The sequence below is a fragment of the Mixophyes fleayi genome, chromosome 7 (assembly GCF_038048845.1).
Source record: "Mixophyes fleayi isolate aMixFle1 chromosome 7, aMixFle1.hap1, whole genome shotgun sequence".
In the NCBI taxonomy this organism is placed as follows: Eukaryota; Metazoa; Chordata; class Amphibia; order Anura; family Limnodynastidae; genus Mixophyes; species Mixophyes fleayi.
In genome coordinates, this window is record NC_134408.1 from 33,344,395 (window position 1) to 33,363,772 (window position 19,378).

Below are 19,378 nucleotides of genomic sequence, written 5' to 3' on the forward strand. Positions count from 1 at the left end.
TAAAACATGTTAATCTTTACTAGGACACATCTGAACCCTGATTGGCTTGTTGTGACTCAACATGACCAGTTGAACTTGCTTGTGGTTGCACAATGTTATTTTTATGTACTGTATGGGCTATGTTTTTTCACTCTACAGCAATATGTACCAAGGCATTAAGTATATAATTGTGCTTGAGAGAATCTGATATGTATTTATTATGAAATGTGTATAATAATACATCTATTATCAGGATTTAGAATTCACACATTCAGGTTATGTTGATATAAGTAAATCAATATTTGGATATACTAGGGTGCATGCCAAACCGGACAGTTGACTCAAATAACCCATATTACATTTTCAGAAGAGATCACTGGTTTCTTCATAACCCAAGACCAGAATGCACAGTGGTTTCTGGAAAGTTACACAATAGCGGAAATAAACAAATTTTTCATTTATTTGCAATTTTTGTTTTTAAAAAAAATGTCAAATGAGATTGGTATATTGGAAATACGCAGAGGCACAACAAACATTGGGGAAGGCATAGCAATTAGAATACTAGACAACTACCTGGAGTACACATTGTGGACCTGATTCATTAAGGCTGGTAAATGCTGATACGTGCCATATATTGCGTAAAATCGCTCTGCGCATGCCCAGAAACTGAGCCAGAGATCACAGCAACGTCTAACTCATCTTCAGCGCAAAGGATTTCATGGGAGAATGGGGAGTATGCACGTAGTCAATTCACAGTAAGGGCATGCCAAGCTCAAGCACACACAGCGTCTGATTCAAGCTTTGGGCATCTCAAATGTACGTGTGTTTCTTTCGTATTACTTGCACCAGCTACAGGTCTAGTGTAAGCCCTGATTACAAGTGATGACAGTCGTGTATGCATGCTATAACATGTGTTTGCGCACAAGAACAACTAAAAAATGCATTTTATGTACATTAGACATTCAGAACATTATAATAAATGTATTATGTGGAGAAAACAATATTTTTTTATTTTTTTTTAAACCCGTATTCATCAACAGACATTTCTTCAGATCAGCTCCTTGTTGAATACTGACGTGCACATGCCCAATGTATGTGTGTTTTTTTAAAAAACGCACATTATGTTCGTTTTGCGTTTAATGAATTAGGCTTTGTGTGACTATTATCTGTTGTATTACTCCTTGTTGGTGTCTCATCTCCCTCCCTTTTTTTGCTTTTTGCATTTCCTATACTTTATTCAAAATCAATAATAATGAATAAGGTCAAAGACAACTAGACAATCTACCACATCAAATTATTCTAGGCTTTCTACCCCAAGCACGGAATGAACATTTTTCCCATTTTGCATTTATTTACTTTGAATTAAAATTGGGCAAACAGTTGAAAATGATAGCTTGTCATATCTTTCTGAATAACAGCTGGTCTTTTGACAAGAATGGTACCCCACTTCTATTGGTTGATGTCATGAACTGGGTACTGGATGGAGCTACTTGCTGGCATTGACACAACTGAAGGAGGAGGCATGGAGTCTACCACATCCCTGGCTTTCACCAGGGATCCCCGCAAGGTGGTACAGAATTGGCTGCAAGGGATGTAGTGGTGAGTAAAGAATAGTCAGACTGTCCAGGTAAAAGCCAATTGAGATAAGAAGTACAAAATGAAGATCCAGAAGATGGTCAGGAATAACCTAGGGTCAGGCCAGGAGAGCAATATGTAGGCGAATCAAAATCCAGAAGAGGGGTCAAGGAACAAGCTGGGTCAGGAGCCAGAGGAAACACAAATTCAGGATACAGGGAACTGGAGCACAAGTAACACACACAGGAACACTGGAGCCAGGATACTCTGGTGCCCTAATAGTGCCAGAGCCAGGTTTAAATAGAGGCTAGGTGAGCCTGATAGGCCAGGGGTGATTTGGCAGTCAGTGAAGACACGGTCAGGCGCCGTCCTGCTTCTGCCTCTAGACGGGCGCCTGCGTCCTTGCAGAATCTGTGTCCCGCTGCTTAGGTATGCTTTTGCCGTTCTATTTACATGCGTACGCTGAGCTTGGCAACCGTTGCATAGCGATGTGACGCTGTTCCTATTTGCCATCAGTACGTATGCGCAAGGCACCACGGTCCGTCGCCCTGCGACTAGCTGGCAATTGGTTGCGGTTTTCCCGCCGATTGATACACATATTAGAGATCTCTCTCCTCTATTTAAGGAACTCACTGAGGCCATTTGCTTGCCAGAGTATTTGGTCTTCAGCCTTGCTCTAGCGTTTGTTCCTGTGATATTGCTTATTGGATTCTGACCCTGGCTTGTTCCTGACTTTTCCTTTGGTTACTGATTCTGGCTTAGATTGATTATTGGTACTGACCTGGCTTCCTGACCATTCTCCTGCTTCTCATTTGGCTATATTCGTCTCTCTGGTTCTGACCCAGCTTGCTGACTACTCTTCCATCCTGCATCCTGGTGTGCCATCACCGCTGCCCCCATTGTTACCTCGCCAGCTAACTGATACTGAGGGCCGCGACCTGCACGTTCCTTGCAGCAAAGTCCATACCTCCTTGTGGGGGTCCCTGGTGAACACCAGGGGCGTGTTAGACTCCGCGCCTCAGTACTCAGTAGCGCCAACTGCTGGCAGGTTTTACCAACTCCACCTCTGTGACCGTGACACCGCCGACAGGTGAACAGGGAGGTGTTCATTTGCCAGGCAACAGGACTCTCTGTTTTGGTGCATTAGCCCGACTGTGCTGAACCGACCGGGAGAGCCACATCTCTGTTGCCTAGCAGCAGGATGCTGCCAGCCAGAAACAACAGGCGGTCGCCCCCTGTAGAAGGTGCGGGGACGGCGTCTGACAGTTGACTTCAGTGTCGGAACTAGCGAGCTGTGGGTCCTGGAGCAGGGAGGCAGGGAGAAGGAAACCGGGGCCCCCGACCCTCTGCATCTGCCATGCAGCAGGCCCTATTATCTCCATGGCACCTTCTGCGCCAATGGTAGTTCCGCCACTGGTTGACTTAGCATACTGGGGTGCCCAAAGCACCAATATGCACCTAATACATTTATTTACATAAATATATGTTTCTCTGGCAAGTTTCCCTTTACAAGGCAGCGCCGCTTTAAATTTTAGCTGTCAACTCACCGATTATGACCGGAGTATGATACATTTACCCCCAAGGGTGTGAGGGAAAAATGGCAGTTAGGTGTGAGAGGAATAACTTTAAACTGAGAGTTGAAGTGTGGCATTTGGTCCTTGTCACTGAAGAAGCCTGTCAGGGAAGATACCCGTATTCTTGTCAGCAGAAAAGACCGGTCAGTCTCTGAAGAAAATGAGCTCAGGAGGAAACAGTCAGGAGGGACAGAAGAGTATCAGCTCTGACAGGAGGGAGAGCCCTGTCAGACTTGGCAACCCTGTCCTGTGAGGGAAACAACTGAAATTTCCTGTGAGAGGTCTGAGGAGAAAACAGAATGTAAATGGATAAATAACCCCTTATTATTTGATTAGATTGTGTATTGTGAATCTTGCTATTTGTTAGAAAGGGACTTGGTGGGGAGGCCCAAAAAGAATTTGTACACTCCTTTGCAGGACTGTGATAAACTATCAGGGGTAGTGACCCCTGATCGGGTATCACCGTCTGTGGATTGGATGGTAACCCTCTGATTGGAGACAGGATTCTTGCCAGGATTCCACCCGTTCAGTTATCTGTTGGTATTCTCCATTCTGAGATTCTCTCATTCTATTTGATTTCATGTCCTTCCTGTCCTTTGATTCTGGGCATCCTTGTCTTCAAGGCCATAATCTCCACAGCGACTGGAAGAAAGGAGAAATCATTGGCTGGAGTCCTGAGTGTTCATCCACCTGCTTGACTTTACCGCTTCGAGTCCTACAGCCTAGTCTAGAATCCCTTCTTGTTCCTTACCAGGTATTTTATTATGTATTTTCAAAGAACAAGGCAAACTTTCTTCCCCCTCATTGGGAATATAATTGCGCAATCGATCTTATCCCGGGGTCTAAGTTGGCTAAAGGACGTTTATATGCCCTGTACATTCCTGAGACCCAGGCAATGAAGCAATATTTGGAGGAGCATCTTCAGAAAGGGTTCATTTGACCTTCCAAGTCTTTATATCTGCTCCAGTCCTTAGGCATCCAAACCCGGAACTTCCGTTTATCGTTGTAGTGGATGCTTCAGATGTGGGGTCTGGTGCTTTTTTTCTTAGAGGGATCCTGGGAACCAAAGGCTCCATCCTTGTGCGTACTTCTCCCGAAAATTCTCAGCCACAGAGACCAATTATGATGTGGGCAACCGAGAATTATTAGCCATCAAATGGGCTCTGGAAGAGTGGTGAAACTGGTTGGAAGGAGCTAATTATCAGATTACCATCTTCATGGATCATAAAAACCTTCAGTACATCCAGAACGCCAAGATCCTGAAGCCTAGGCAACCCCGATGGGCTCTCTTTTTTACTTGTTTCAAGTTCTTTATTACCTTTCAACCAGGCTCTAAGAACCTCAAGGCCTATGCACTCTCTCGGAGCTTCATGTCCTGTCATGCTCCACCTATGGATCCTATGCCCATCATTCCATCTTCCTTGATTCATGCTGGTTTGAGCTAAGACCTTGGAATTATGCTTCGTCAATTTTAAAAAAATTGCCCCTGCTGAAACCCCTTCTGACAGGTTGTTCATTCCTGTTCATCTTAGGAAATCAATACTCGCCAGATGCCATGAAAACAAATTTGCTGGGCATCCAGGAATATCTAAGACCATCAAAATCCTCTCACATTGGGTTTGGTGGCCCACCTTGTCTTCCGATGTTAGTTGTTATGTTCTTTCTTGTGAATTGATGCGCCAGAAATAAATCCTATAGAAGCCGCCCATCTGGTCAGTTGATACCTTTGTCTACTCCAGTTAAAACATTGACACACCTTTCGATGGATTTAATTGAAGATCTACCACAATCATCTGGCCACAATACCATATGGATGGTCGTGGATCGCTTCAGTCAGATGGCCCACTTCGTACCGTTACCTAAACTACTTGATGGTCAAACGCTGGACTCCTTGTTCGTTCAATATATTTTTATGGTTATACAGCCTTCCTAAGGACATTGTCTCTGACCGTGGTTCCCAATTTGTTGCTCCTTTTTAGAGATCTCTCTGCAGTCGACTAGGGGTGAAGGTTAGCCTGTCTTCCGCTTACCATGCGCAATCCAATGGCCAGATGGAAAGAACTACTCAATCCTTGGAGCAGTTTCTTCACTAGTATATCTCCAAATTTCATGATAATTGGTTCTCTCTACTTCCATGGACTGAGTTTGCCTATAACAATTCTTGCCGTATCTCAACCTGCACATCTCCGTTTTTCTGCAACCTTGGTTTCCATCCCAGGACGAATTCTCTCTTCTCTATTACATCTCCTGGTGTCTCCAGAACTTCTGCTACTGCTTATGGCTCAGAAGAGCTATCTGGAATAAAGTCCACTCTGCTTTGCTTCAGGCCTCCTTCAAAACCAAGTCCCAGTCAGATCGTCATCGTAGAGCTTTCTCCTTTAACGTCAGTGATAAGTTTGGCTCTCCACCCGAAACATCAAACTCAGGCAGCCTTCTAGGTAATTGGGACCCAGGTTCATTGGACCATTTATTATTAACAAGAAGATTAATCCCGTGGCTTTCAGAATTAAATTGTCTCCATCTTTAAAAAGGTCGAACACATTCCATTGTTCTCTATTGAAACCTGTTGTCTCTTCAAATAAGGTTAATTTTCACAGACCGCACTGACCGCAGCCAGTCAATGTAGATGAATGCCATAAGTTCATTGTGTAGAAGATTTTGGATTCCAATATAGTTCAGGGGTAGATTAATTTCTTGGTGCACTGGAAGGGCTTCGGTCCAGAAGAAGGATGTTGTGTGCCACAGAAACACCTTCAAGCTGACAAACTCCTCAAGGAGTTCTTTAGGAAGTTTCCTGGGAAACTTGAATGTCGGGGTACCTCAACCTTTCATCAAGGGGGGGGGTACTGTTCTGAGCCACGGTGGTGCCCCTGGCCACCATGACTCGATGTGCCCGTTCACTGCGGCCTGGATGTCTCCATGACGAGTGGGACGTCACTTCCAATTTTTCGTCCTGGCCATTGCTAGGGCAATGTTTGGGACACTCAGTTGTTTACCACTGTGTCCCGGCTGGAGGGGCACCCGGGCACGTACGTCAAGGCGCAATTATTAATATTATCAACCTCCTGTGGCTGATTCATGCCTCCCATTTTCATTGGCTCCTTCATGTATTTAAGGCAGAAAGGCTTAGCATCCGTGCCAGTTATAGCAATCTGTTCATGTTAGTTGACCTGCTCCTCCTGTTACTCTGATTATTGGATTGATTGCTGCGTATGACCCAAGGCTTCTTTTCCTGGATTCGATTATTTGCTTGTGGACTTGACCTTTTGCCTGTACCTCACCACGCTATCTGCTTCTCTCCTCGGACCCCAGCCTGTTCCTGATCTTTCTTACCACCTGCCATCGCCTCCTACTCTGTGCTGAGGTGTTAGTCATAAGCTTACACTATGTTGAGTTTAAGAACTGGGGCAATCTGAGTACCTGTGGGCGCAACTAGTCTCTATGGAAAAGGTGGCTGCTAAAGGTGAAGACCTATACTACTAAGTTCTGCAAGCATATGACAATAGCCGTCAGCAGTAACATAAAGGATACTTTAAAAGTACAGTTTATATAAGAGATATTCTATTTCAGGGTACAGACGCCGCACTTTTGCACACAGCAACCATAAAAGATCATAAAAGTCCAATGCTATGGTACAACTAGCCTCAGCTAGTTTTATTAAAGAGGAAAAACAAAATCAATCCCAGTCTGTCTTGTTCTAACTAATACATTAAACACTCCAGGCCTGAGTCATTAAGGAAAGTAAGGCAAAATTAGGAGTAAATGTTCTCCAGGACAAACCATGATACAATGCAAGGGGTGCAAATTAGTTTATTATTTTGCAGATAAGTTAAATACTGGCTGTTTTTTTCATCTAACACACAAATACTTGCTAGTTTTATTTTTACACTGAAATCTAAAGTTGATCTAGGACATGCCCTACCTCAAATATAAATCTGTCCCCACATTTTAAATTTACTTCCCCCTCCAATGCACAATGCAACATGGTTTTGCCCAAAGTTACTCCTTTTTTATGCTTTGCTCTCCTTAATGACTCAGGCCCTCCCTCTCTTAGTGTGGATGGACCTAATGTCCAGCTCACAAATAAACAGCAGATGTCAAGTTTAGTACACTTATGAATAAATAGCAGTTTTCTCTCTCTATGAAGGATTCCAGGTTAATTCCCCAGGTAATGAGGGAGTCTGACTGACCATAGACAGCCTTTGAAACTACACCTTGCACCTGTTAATTAGTCTGCTATCTGACTGGCAGGCCAGAAGACCCTGAAATGGGCCTAATGGATGGAGGCCCTCCCTCTCTCTCTCTATTCACCCTTTGATCTGGTTCTTACTGGTGCCCAAAGCCTTTGGAAAGCTCCTTCCAACACAAACAATTTTCCCTGGAGTTCAAAACACATAGGTCAGTAACTTGTACTTACACACAGTCCATCAATGATTTTGCCAGCGTTTCTGTCACAACACCCATAAATCACACAGTGCCCTTTCTAGTCATTCCATTTAAATAAATGCATTATTACATTTATAGTTTAGAATTTAATAACCCAAAAACTTGCCACTATGAATTAACATTTGCCTGACTCCATATATAACACATTTGCTATATCTGGGGGCAGATTATATTAGATCATATTATGAGAGGGTTTATCCAAAAGTGGACAATCCCTTTAAATGAGTTTTTCAAGGGGTGGTGATGGCACATTTATGGGGAAAATTTCAGGCTACAGATCCTCCCCACAAAAAAGGATTTGATTTTTACAGGGGTTTAGGAGGTGCTATTAATTGGGAGTCATATTATATTTCTAGTAGGTAAGTTTTTCACCATACGGCTGCAATTTATAAATGTACACACGTTTCACTATTATTTATTATTACTAAAAGACTAAAAAATTCTGGCGCTGATAGATATAAATACAAAATAATTTAAAGTGAAAACCACAATCGCAACTGTGAAGGATTAGTGAAATCCTAAAAAGATAGCAAGATAGAAAATATACTCACAGCGCTGAGAGTGGCAATCACTCTGTATATAAATTCGTGGAATACAAGGGTTCAAATACATAAAAAAATGTAATATATAACAGTACACAATATAATAAGAACAATTATCAATGATATATATCAATAAGTGTCATGATCAGTGCACTAATCTAACATATCGCTAGGACATATATACTTAAACCACTGTATAAACAATCATGAACTGCTAAAAATGGATACACAATCCAAAATGAATTATATTAAAGGTATACAGTATAATATACGTGTCGCTACAATTGGAGGTATGCACATACAATTGAATGTCTCAATTCATCAGCCTCAACAATAAATATCTCTCAGATAGCTGATTAAATCCCACGCGGGTGCCGGCTTGAAAAAAGTTCACTGCTCCGCCGCTGACTAAGGCGGTAATGAATAGCCTCCGTAAGATAGTAAAAAGCTAAATCTGTCTTAGTATGAGCCTATACGAATTTCCTTATACGCAGTATGTTTCAGTATACAAGTCTTCATAAATGTGGAAGAGTATGCATCTGGAAAAACATGTCATCAATGTAACGGCATCAGAGAGACTGTCCCAAGGTGTGTGGGATTCGGATTTGACTTTGGTAACAGCAGATGTCAAGCCCCTTTACACCATTATTTAAACATGAGTTAGGGATAGAGGCAGTGTCCAAAGCATTATAGAATTCCACCTATACAGAAGGTCTAACGAATTTTCTTAAAGAGGGGATAGGGTTTATATTGTCCCACAGCTATTTTAGGTTTCATGGTCACTTCTATGCTCAATGTATCGACATGGCTATGGGCACCAGGTTCGGCCCTAGTAATGCCAATATTTTAATGACTCAATGGGAAGATTCGCATGTTTAGACGGGCTATGACTTTGGGGCGAGCCTGGTGTCCTGGTGCCGTTACATTGATGACGTATTTTTCATTTGGCGGGGGACAGAAAAAGATCTTGGGAAGTTTTGTGAACACTTCAATAATAATAACGCCAATATCGAATTGACTGTTGATGTGAGTAAATTGAGGGTACATTTTTGGGATGTCATTGTATATGTCAAAGATGATGATATACTCACTATGACATATAAGAAACCCACTGACATTATCAGTTACATCCAACGAGATAGTAACTGTTATGTTTACTCTTTCTGATAACTTCTACCTTACTGTGATCCTAACATCAGAATTTTAAGATCTTTTTTAGAAGGACATTTTTGTTTGATGATAGACAAGTTGTTTATTTATGAGTTGAAAGATATATGTATCATCTTTTATAGCCTCCATTTAGAGAACTTCTATCATGTAACATTAAAGATTGTTCATTTATTATATATAGTTCACCAGGTAATGTTAGCCTCTTGTCTTCACCGGTGTAAGAATTCTATTAGGTGGTCATTGGCATATAATATGCTCAATAAAGTTTTACCTTACGTAATAACACATACTAGACCCCATTTCGATAATGAGGCTTGGACCACAACAGGTACAGGAAACCACGTATCAAGCCTCGCTTGGCGTTTGAGTTCCGGATGTAGAGAGGTGAGATCGTGCTCAAACATTTTCGGCACAGACAGTATAAAAGTCTATGGATTGGCACATATATCACAAAGCCTTGACAAAGATTGTTAATATTGAGGTCGAAATGCGTTGGTGTGAGGGAGTGACCAGACAATTCTTCAGGGGTCCATCACATATTAACATCTCTGTGAAAAAGAGACAGCGCGGATTTGCATGCTACATGCTGCTTTGCTTCGGGACTCTGGTAAGCGGCTCTGACACTTCCGTATATGTGCCATTATTGTGGATTATGTTTTTATTTGTTTTATTTGCTACAATAGATTTATTTTAATAAAGGGTAAAGCACTATGCCATTTCTTTTGTTCCCTTTATTCCCTTGATCCACATATACATTGGAGCATATACAATGGGGAATTGTTGATAAAGATTTAAAGAAAAGGATCCTTATGTGGAACATTAGTGCTGATTACCATTTTGAAGCTTCCATCTTCATTAATTTGTGTAAGTGTATTCACGAGAGGGGCTCCCCTTTTTAGGTGAAGGAGTCTCGACTTTTGGATTACACACTTTAATTTTTCCTCCATCTTCACATCTTCTATTTCATATATCTATTGGTTTAAGGACTGTTATCATTCACCAATTCCAGTATTAGAAGTGTACAAGTGTTACACACACTGGGTGTATATATAATCTCGAACATATTACACTATTGTGTATTTTTTTTCTCCTTATTTTTGAGGATACCCATACACACTTCCTAATGTCGGCTGCAAAGACTATGTTGTGACAATACATATGGACATTTGAAGATTGGAGATCAGACTTTTAAAACTATTTGAGATTATCTACAGTGTGTATTTAATATTTATATATTTTATGTTGTTTCTCAAGATCAGTATTATTATCACTCTCTATGCACAAGAGTTGAGCGTCGTATCGCTATATCTTTTTTGATATTTGTATGTATGTAGATGGTATTTTGGTGGGACCCTCATTGATATAGACATTGGCTGCATTTTGTATTGTGTGCGGTTAATCCTTTTGTATAGCTTCTTTAAATCTCATTTATAAAGCAGAGCTCTGTGAGAACTAAATGTATTTGTTGTTGTATTGCGTTGGAAAACTTCTGCCAGGAAATTATTCAGTGACCTGTACATAATTGTTTTAGATGCTATACTATATGTGTTTCTTTAATCCAGCTTTATTCACACATTTGCTTAGGACTGTGTGATCTGTTAACGGATATATTTGACCTCTTAAGAAATTTTTAGTAATGCTAAAAGCACGTCTATACCTTTTTAAGTGATCACTAATGTCAGGAGCCATAGAATCTCTGGTGCTATTTGAATAAACAATGATGACAATGATGTTGTACAATTATATTCCTGTATGTGTCCCGATCTCTAACTCTTAAAGACAACCTCTAATCCAAAAAAATCTGCATATTTTTGCCACCCTTCCAAATTAAACAATGGCAAATAAATTTTCGGGACCTCAGCTTACTTAACGGGACGGGGTCCCAAAACAAGCCAAGCAGAAAGAATACAGCAGTAGTAGTCCAAGCTAGCAGTGTTAATCATTATTAATCACACTCTGCTAGCTTGGGGGAATGGCAAATGTCATGAACATATAACAGTTTCACTTTTTATATGTCAGGGTGGGGGGGGGGGGGGGTTTAAACAATTGCTTTTGAGAACCAAAAAAAACAGCCATACAATGATACCATACTATCATACCATAGATACGGATGTGACAGGTCTTCTTTAATAGTGTAAGCAGCCATGAGAATAGGACAATGTGGGTGATACTCCAGCCTCTTATACTGAGAGCACCAATGTTTCCGAGACACCTGTAGAACTCTGCAGTGATTGGCTATTTGACATAATGGAAGCAGCAGATCAGAGGAAATTGACATATGCTTAACAATATTGAGACATGCTTAACATCTGAATACTTATATCACTTGAGTGATACCAAAAAATTATTTACTTTAGTATACTCTTGTAAAAAAAAAGTCTTGTAATATCAGGCCCCTTTTCCAGTAGGTTACACTCCTTTGGTACCTCAAAATCATAACTAATTGGGGAATTCCATATATATTTCTTCTGCCAGGCACAGTGACCCCCATCACATGGCTCCCCAAAGGTAATGTCCTGTCTTCTTAAGATAAATAAATGGTCAGGAACATAGCGTGGAACCTGACTGTAATGGACGTGTAGTTTCTTTGCTCCTCAACGTTTGTTTGAGAGACAAAACTACTTTAGTGATATACACTCCTTGTAACAGGGCCACCTTAACAACATTATGGGCCCCCGGGCAAAGCAGTGCACCGGGGCCCCTATATATATATATATATATATATATATATATATATATATGTGTGTGTGTGTGTAAAAAAAGTGATTATATTTTTTTACATATATATATATATATATATATAAAGGGTGCCCCTTAAGTTACCTTAAGTCCGATCCCCTTCTCTTCTTTTTTCCGTGCTGAGTCTCTCACGCCCGACATTCACTACGAGCACAGCACGGTAAGTTTTTTTGGGGGGTTTTCAGAGCATTCCTTTCTTGCTGTCTTGGGCCCCCTTTCCCGCTGGGCCCCCAGGCACCTGCCCATCGTGCCCAGTCAGAAAAACTGCCCTGCTTTGAAAGACATCAACACCTTCTCCCGCCATGTAGGCTCAGCATCCTCTAAAGGCATCCTCTAAAGGGATAAAACTCCACCTCAAGAGAAAAAGACCTCTGACCCTTACATGAATTCCAATATGGTGGCTGTGAAGCAGGCCACAGAATGCGCAAGATTTAATTGAGTGTAGAGCTTACATTCTATCAATGAAGGGTATTATGCAAATTCTTCATAGTCTGTGAAGACCTTAAAAACCATGGCCGTCGTAAAAACCTACAATTCTGAAGAATCACTGGGAAGGTTCTGAATTTAGATGCCTTTCTGCAACATTAACTCCTATGCAGACATAGAGCGCACTGATTTTCTTTATGGATGAGGTGCACGGTTCACTTAAAGCTTGACCAGGCATAGATGAGTGGATGCGGGATGTCTTTGGTCACTATCATTATTTCATAGTGAAATATTCAGGATCATCAGACAATCTGATACACAGGTGGAAGAAGGTTTTTGATCTCCCTCTAGACGATTTGCCATCTAAAGAAGATAACTAACACATTGAATGCTCAAGGAATATTGATGCAGTTTTCCCTTTTAGATTGTCAATTCTTCAAAAATCCATTCATTGTCCTATTGCCATTGTGATGGCTTTTTAAACCATATATACCTTCTCATATATACTTTCTGTCATAGCTTTACCTTTGCCACCGAGATCTGCCAGGAATTCCTCACTTAAATGTGACTTGATAAAAGTAGGGAGCCCTGTACTAAGGCTGGGTACACACTACAGTGTTTTCAGACGATTATCGGACCAATCACACGATAAACGACCGTGCGGTCCGATATCGCATAGTGGCTTAGTGGTTAGCACTTCCGCCTTACGGCACTGGGGTCATGAGTGCAATTCCCGACCATGGCCTTATCTGTGAGGAGTTTGTATGTTCTCCCTGTGTTTGCGTGGGTTTCCTCCGGGTGCTCCGGTTTCCTCCCACACTTCAAAAACATACTGGTAGGTTAATTGACCCTAGTCTGTCTCGGTCTGTCTGTCTGTGTGTGTATGTGTTAGGGAATTTAGACTGTAAGCCCCAATAGGGCAGGGACTGATGTGAGTCAGTTCTCTGTTCAGCACTGCGGAATTAGTGGCGCTATATAAATAAATGGTGACGATAATGATGAGTGCGCAGCAATGGTGAACGATTATAGTTCCAAAGCATTTCACTTGATTTTTAAACCGGACTAAAAATGTAATTCAACAATGAAACAATGTTGTTCCAATTCTTTAGTGTGTATGCACTGATGATCAGTAGTGTCCATAGATCTCTATAGAGTGTGCAGAGTCACAGGATGATGGTGGGTAGGTTGGAGGAAATTAAATGGGAAAGCCAGACAGCAAAATTGTTAAGGAAGTAAGAGGTAGGGCCTGGGGGCCAATAGATAACTGTTGGAAAGGGGAGAAATGATGTATGGTGTGAATCTGAAAGGAAGAGAAGGAGAGGGAAGGGAAAGGGGAAATGATGCTAAAGAAACAGTTAGGAAATAAAAGGACGCATATGCCGCCACCTCGGTGACCATGAGAGGGAGGAGAGTGTGTAAAGTATAAACAGCCAAAGGAGAGAATAGCAGGGGAGACAGTGCCAGAAGGTGGGATACAGGTTACAGTGAGGGCAAGTAAGTTGCAGGAGGAGAACAGAGGGTGGATGGTGGGATTAGAGGAGGCTCAGGGATAGAACCCTGGGGCTAGATTTACTAAACTGTGGGTTTGAAAAAGTGGAGATGTTGCCTATAGCAACCAATCAGTTCCTAGCTGTCATTTATTTAGTGCACTCTACAAAATGACAGCTAGAATCTGATTGGTTGCTATAGGCAACATCTCCACTTTTTCAAACCCGCAGTTTAGTAAATATACCCCCTAGTGTGGAAGCAAGTTTGCCCACTACTACCAATTTATTTAGCTTTTGTATTCCAACCCACCTGAAGTACAGGAAAGCCTGCAAAGTTTCAGATATATCCATGCAATAACTTTATAATCCAGCTAAGGAAATCTTATATTCTTTTTCAAGACAGATAAGGTATTATTTTAGTAGTATAAGTATATTGTTTGAATTTATATATTTTTATTTTATAGGGAACGCAAGCACAAATAAAATTTCTTCCCATTGCTACTTTTACACAGTATGCAACATTGTATGAACTATTTTGTATCCATGCAGACTTATTCCCTCCTGTATTTTACTCACAGACTTAACCCCTTTCATACCACACATTTTCTAAAAAAAAATATATATCACATGTTTGTGATTTACTAATAAACATTGGTTTTCTGTATGCTCCAAATGTGAGGCTTCTGTATAGGATGAGGTTTCTGTATAAAATACAATTGAGTGACTCAGTCAGCTAAGATAATAATGCCCCCTAGTGGTCAAGTAATATATTTCCAGATAATGATATTTTAAAAGCAAGATTATTATAGAGAAACATTTAACAGCCAATATGTGCTTTTGCAAGGTAAAAATAGTAACACTATAATATCGTATATTTTAATGGCAAATTGATTAGCATACATATTATAAATTTCAAGCTTTGTCACACCAAGGCCCCCCTACCTTTCGTCTGGCAAATAAGCCTCTGTATATCAAAAACTTGCAACGTATTGTATTACTTTAGTTGTTATTACAACATAAATGTGAAACACTAGCTCATAAAACAATGTTATTTGATTATTGATTTAATGATAGGGTCACACTAGAAACGTTTTCACAGCAACAGTTCTGATATAATAAAACACCATTAATTGGTGCCATTGTGCTCAATACATCCATCTACCAAGGTGACTTTGTGGGTGGTTTCCAAACAATTACAAATCAATACATTTTAGGCCATGCACACAAGCAACATACTAATGCATTAAGATCACACCTCTAACCTATGAAACTTCAACAATAAATTACCAATTTCCACCTCTTTGCAGCTGCAAAATTGGGACAATTGGCAGCATAAATTTACAAGATGTTGTGTCTAAGCACAAATTAATGGGCTATAATTATTATTAACATCAGTGGTTGAAGTGGACATTTAGAAGTGACAGTATGAAAAATGGAATGGGAATATAAGTGAATGGAATTTGAAAGTTTTACAATGAAGGCAGTAGGGGAAGTGGAAGTATGGAATATCACCATATACACCCCCACTTCCACAACTGATTAACATTTACTTATATATCGCCAGCACATTGTGTAGCTCTTTACATTTCGAAAAAAAACAGTAATTAAACAAAACTGTTAACAGACAAAGGTGTAAGAGGGCCCTGCTTGCAATTTTACAATGTATAGCAGTGGCGCACGCAGGGGGGGTTTCTGAGTCTCTAGAAACCCCCCCTGCACTAACTAAGTGGCCACTGTCCTATACAGCAGCCGCGGCGCTGTCAAAGAAGCGTCCGCGGCTGCTGTATAGAACAGCGCTCTCTCTCGTTTTTTTTTGGGGGGGGGGGGGTCTTCAGGGGGAAACCCCCCCTCCGACAATCCTCCATGCGCCCCTGTATAGAAAAATAGGAGTTTGATACACGAGGTTAGGTGTCACAGATTGCATATTAATCCAGCCAGTTTGCAATGGGTAAAGTGTTTAGTAGAGCTATATAATTCAGTCACACAGCAATGCTGGTTTCAGTATCAGTAGGCTGTCTGAGTTTAGAAGGATTTTTAAATGTAAATTTTGTGTGAACTGTGTAGAGCATACTTGCCAACTCTCCCGGAATGTTCGGGAGATGGTCTCACGGACTCCCGGGAGAGCAGGCAAGTCTCCCGCAACCCGCAATTGCCTGGCTAAAATGACACAAATCTGTGAATCGCGTCATTTTACCTCCTTCCCCCCCACAACAAAACAGCATTTTCGTCTCGGGGGGCAGGGCCAAAATGACGGGTTTGATTGCGCCCTGTCCCCTTCCGCTTTCTAGTCACGCCCCTCTCCCCGACTGCACTTTCTGAAAGTAGGCAAGTATGGAGTAGAGGAGTGATGACCAGAATAGACTAGGAGGGCTAAACAGTTTGCTCGGGAATTTGATAAGCTTGCCTAAAAAGGGATGTTTTAAGGGACCATGTGAAGATTTGTAGACTAGAGAAAAGTCTTTTTGTACATTCCTATAACAGGAATGGAAGAATGAAAGAACAAGGGTCATGACTAATGAGTGAGAACGAGAGTCACAGCCTAATCAGCCCTCTTAACCACGCACACAGTATCCCCAGCAAACACTTCGGTCCTCTCCCATATGCTGGTCCCTGACTTCTCACTGGAAAGATCCAACCATCAACCATTTATATAAACTTCTAACAGTCAGCACCATTATAATATTCAGCTACTGTACACTTAACAAATGACATCTGCTGCCACCTAGTGATGACTGTACAAATTGCAGGAATACAGTAACCTAAATCCCCACTATTCCTTATCAGGCTGTTAATGACCTAGCATCATCAAGACCTAGTCTTTCTGCTGGTTATTTAGGTACTAACAACCCCCAAAAACCAGGCTGAAAAAAGGTGGGCCAGTGGGGGAGGTGTGTGATGGTGGTATTGAGGACTGGGATACCCTGTAAGAGCAGAAGAGATATGCATACTGCCCGGTGATATTAGGTCAGCTTGTTCACGGTACACAGTCACTCTAAAAAGCTAGCCATTATATGTATGAAACAATATTCATTTTGAAAAAAAATAACCGGGTCAAAAATGGACCCAGAAATAGTGAAGTAGGATCCCAAATATTTTAAATGATGGGTACCTGGGACCCACAATATTGCGATCACTTGAAGTATTTTAGTACTGACAGCAGCAGTAGAATGTTTGGTGGGGAAAAATAATCTAGCTGCTGCTTCAAAATAGATTGTAGGGGTGAAACACTAGTAATAACGGAATTGCAATGGTCAACGTGGGAGATCAGAGTGCATGCAGTGTGTTGTGTAAAATATGTGCGTATTCTGGAGATTTTCCTTAGATGTATATAACAGGATTTGTAGACAGATTGAATGTGGCGAAAAAAGGACAGTTCTGGGTCAAGGATAACACCAAAGCCGCCAGCTTAAGGGTAGGGTCTATAGTCGTAAAAAGAGATTTCTGGTAGATAGATATCTTCTGATGGCTGGTGGAAAGATTAATAGCTTCTTTTTTTTTAGTTTAGTATTTTTTTAGACATCATATTGTGCAGATCACAAATAAGGCCTTGTATCCATTAGTGTTAATTTCATGTGTTTTACTAGCGATTTTAATGCTATTACAATACATGTAAATAGGTCTGAAAATAGAACATATTGTTTCCAAAGACACCATATCAATATCAACTTGCATTTTTTTATTAGCATTTGGGTGCCAAATATGTTTTGTTCCTGTCAATGTGTTTACTACAAAATAACTGCATTGGGAAACAGGATTGGCTTTTAATAGAACCTGTTTTATTATACTTGATATATATGTAACATTGCTTAAATATTAAACTTGTGGTTGCCAGGCATGGGCATATCAGTGGTGGAAAAGAGGGGGTCCAAGGGCCACCTGTGGCCCATAGAGCCATTACCTGTGCCCCCCAGGTCTGTGCTCTTGCTTTTTGTTATACAGCAGAGAATAAGTCTGAATGGGAGCGGCTGACTTCCTATGCACACTGGGTAGTTCTGAGGGGCATGTAGTGAGGTCTGAGTGTATGTGAGTTGTATGTGAGGATGTCTGAATGGCCTGGGGGGAATGTAGAGAGATTTGAGTAGCATGTGGGGGAGTTTTCAGAGTGTGGAGGCATTTTGTGGTAATTGGGGGTCTGAGGCCATGTGGGGCTCTTTAGGAGCAAGTGGCAACTAGAAAGTGGAACATCAGGACTAAACACGCTATCTGGTCACCTCCTCAGGCAGCAGCTTGTGGGAACAACAATTTTATTTTATATTTTGACTGTGCTACATCTATTCTCCACAATAACGTTACTCCTTCTCCAGTAACTATATGGGTGTACATGCTGACTCTTTGCAATTGTAATTAACACGTCTGTAGATAGAAGATGGACTTTTCTCTCATTTCTCTTTGTTTACTTTTCCTGTATCCTGATGGCCTGCAAACTAATTTCTACTTTCATCCACCGGCAAACAGCCTGTAGACGACCTAAATTTCAAATAATCAATGCACAATAATAGAGAGCTTTATGTTCTTCTATTGAGCTTATTCTTGGAATTATATGATACTAAAAAAACAAAACTCCGACCCAAACTCTCTCTCAAATTACCGTCCCATCTCTCAGCTCCCTTGCCCCTCCAAGCTTCTAGAGAGACTTGCCTACACTCGCCTCACACGCTTTCTTTCCGCAAACAACCTGTTGGATCCTCTTCAGTCTGGCTTTCGTTCTCAACACTCCACAGAGACTGCGCTGACCAAGGTTGTTAATGATCTGATCACTGCTAAGACTGAACGCCATTACTCTCTCCTAATTCTCCTTGATCTCTCGGCTGCATTTGACACAGTTGACCACTCTCTTCTCATACAAACGCTGCAATCCCTAGGTCTTCAAGACACAGTTCTATCCTGGTTCTCATCTTACCTCTCTAATCGCTCTTTCACTGTTAATTTCTCTGGAGCCACATCTGCTCCGCTTCCCCTATCAGTTGGAGTACCACAAGGCTCGGTGCTAGGTCCTCTGCTGTTCTCTATCTATACCGCTTCTCTTGGAAATCTAATAAGTTCCTTTGGCTTTCAGTATCATCTCTATGCGGATGATACCCAAATCTATCTATCCTCTCCTGATATCTCGACATCTGTGTTGTCCCGTGTAACTGACTGTCTTTCTGCCATTTCATCTTGGATGTCCTCTCGTCAACTCAAACTTAATCTTTCTAAAACAGAGTTAATAATATTCCCACCCGCCAACAAGAGCATACCTGACATTTCTATCTCTGTTGATAACATGACCATAAATCCCACCCCACAAGCTCGCTGCCTAGGTGTAATCCTTGATTCACGCCTATCCTTTGTTCCCCACATTGACTCTATATCTAAATCATGTTACATACATCTAAAGAACACTTCCAGAATCCGCACATATCTCACACAAGACACTGCTAAAACCTTAATTCATGCACTA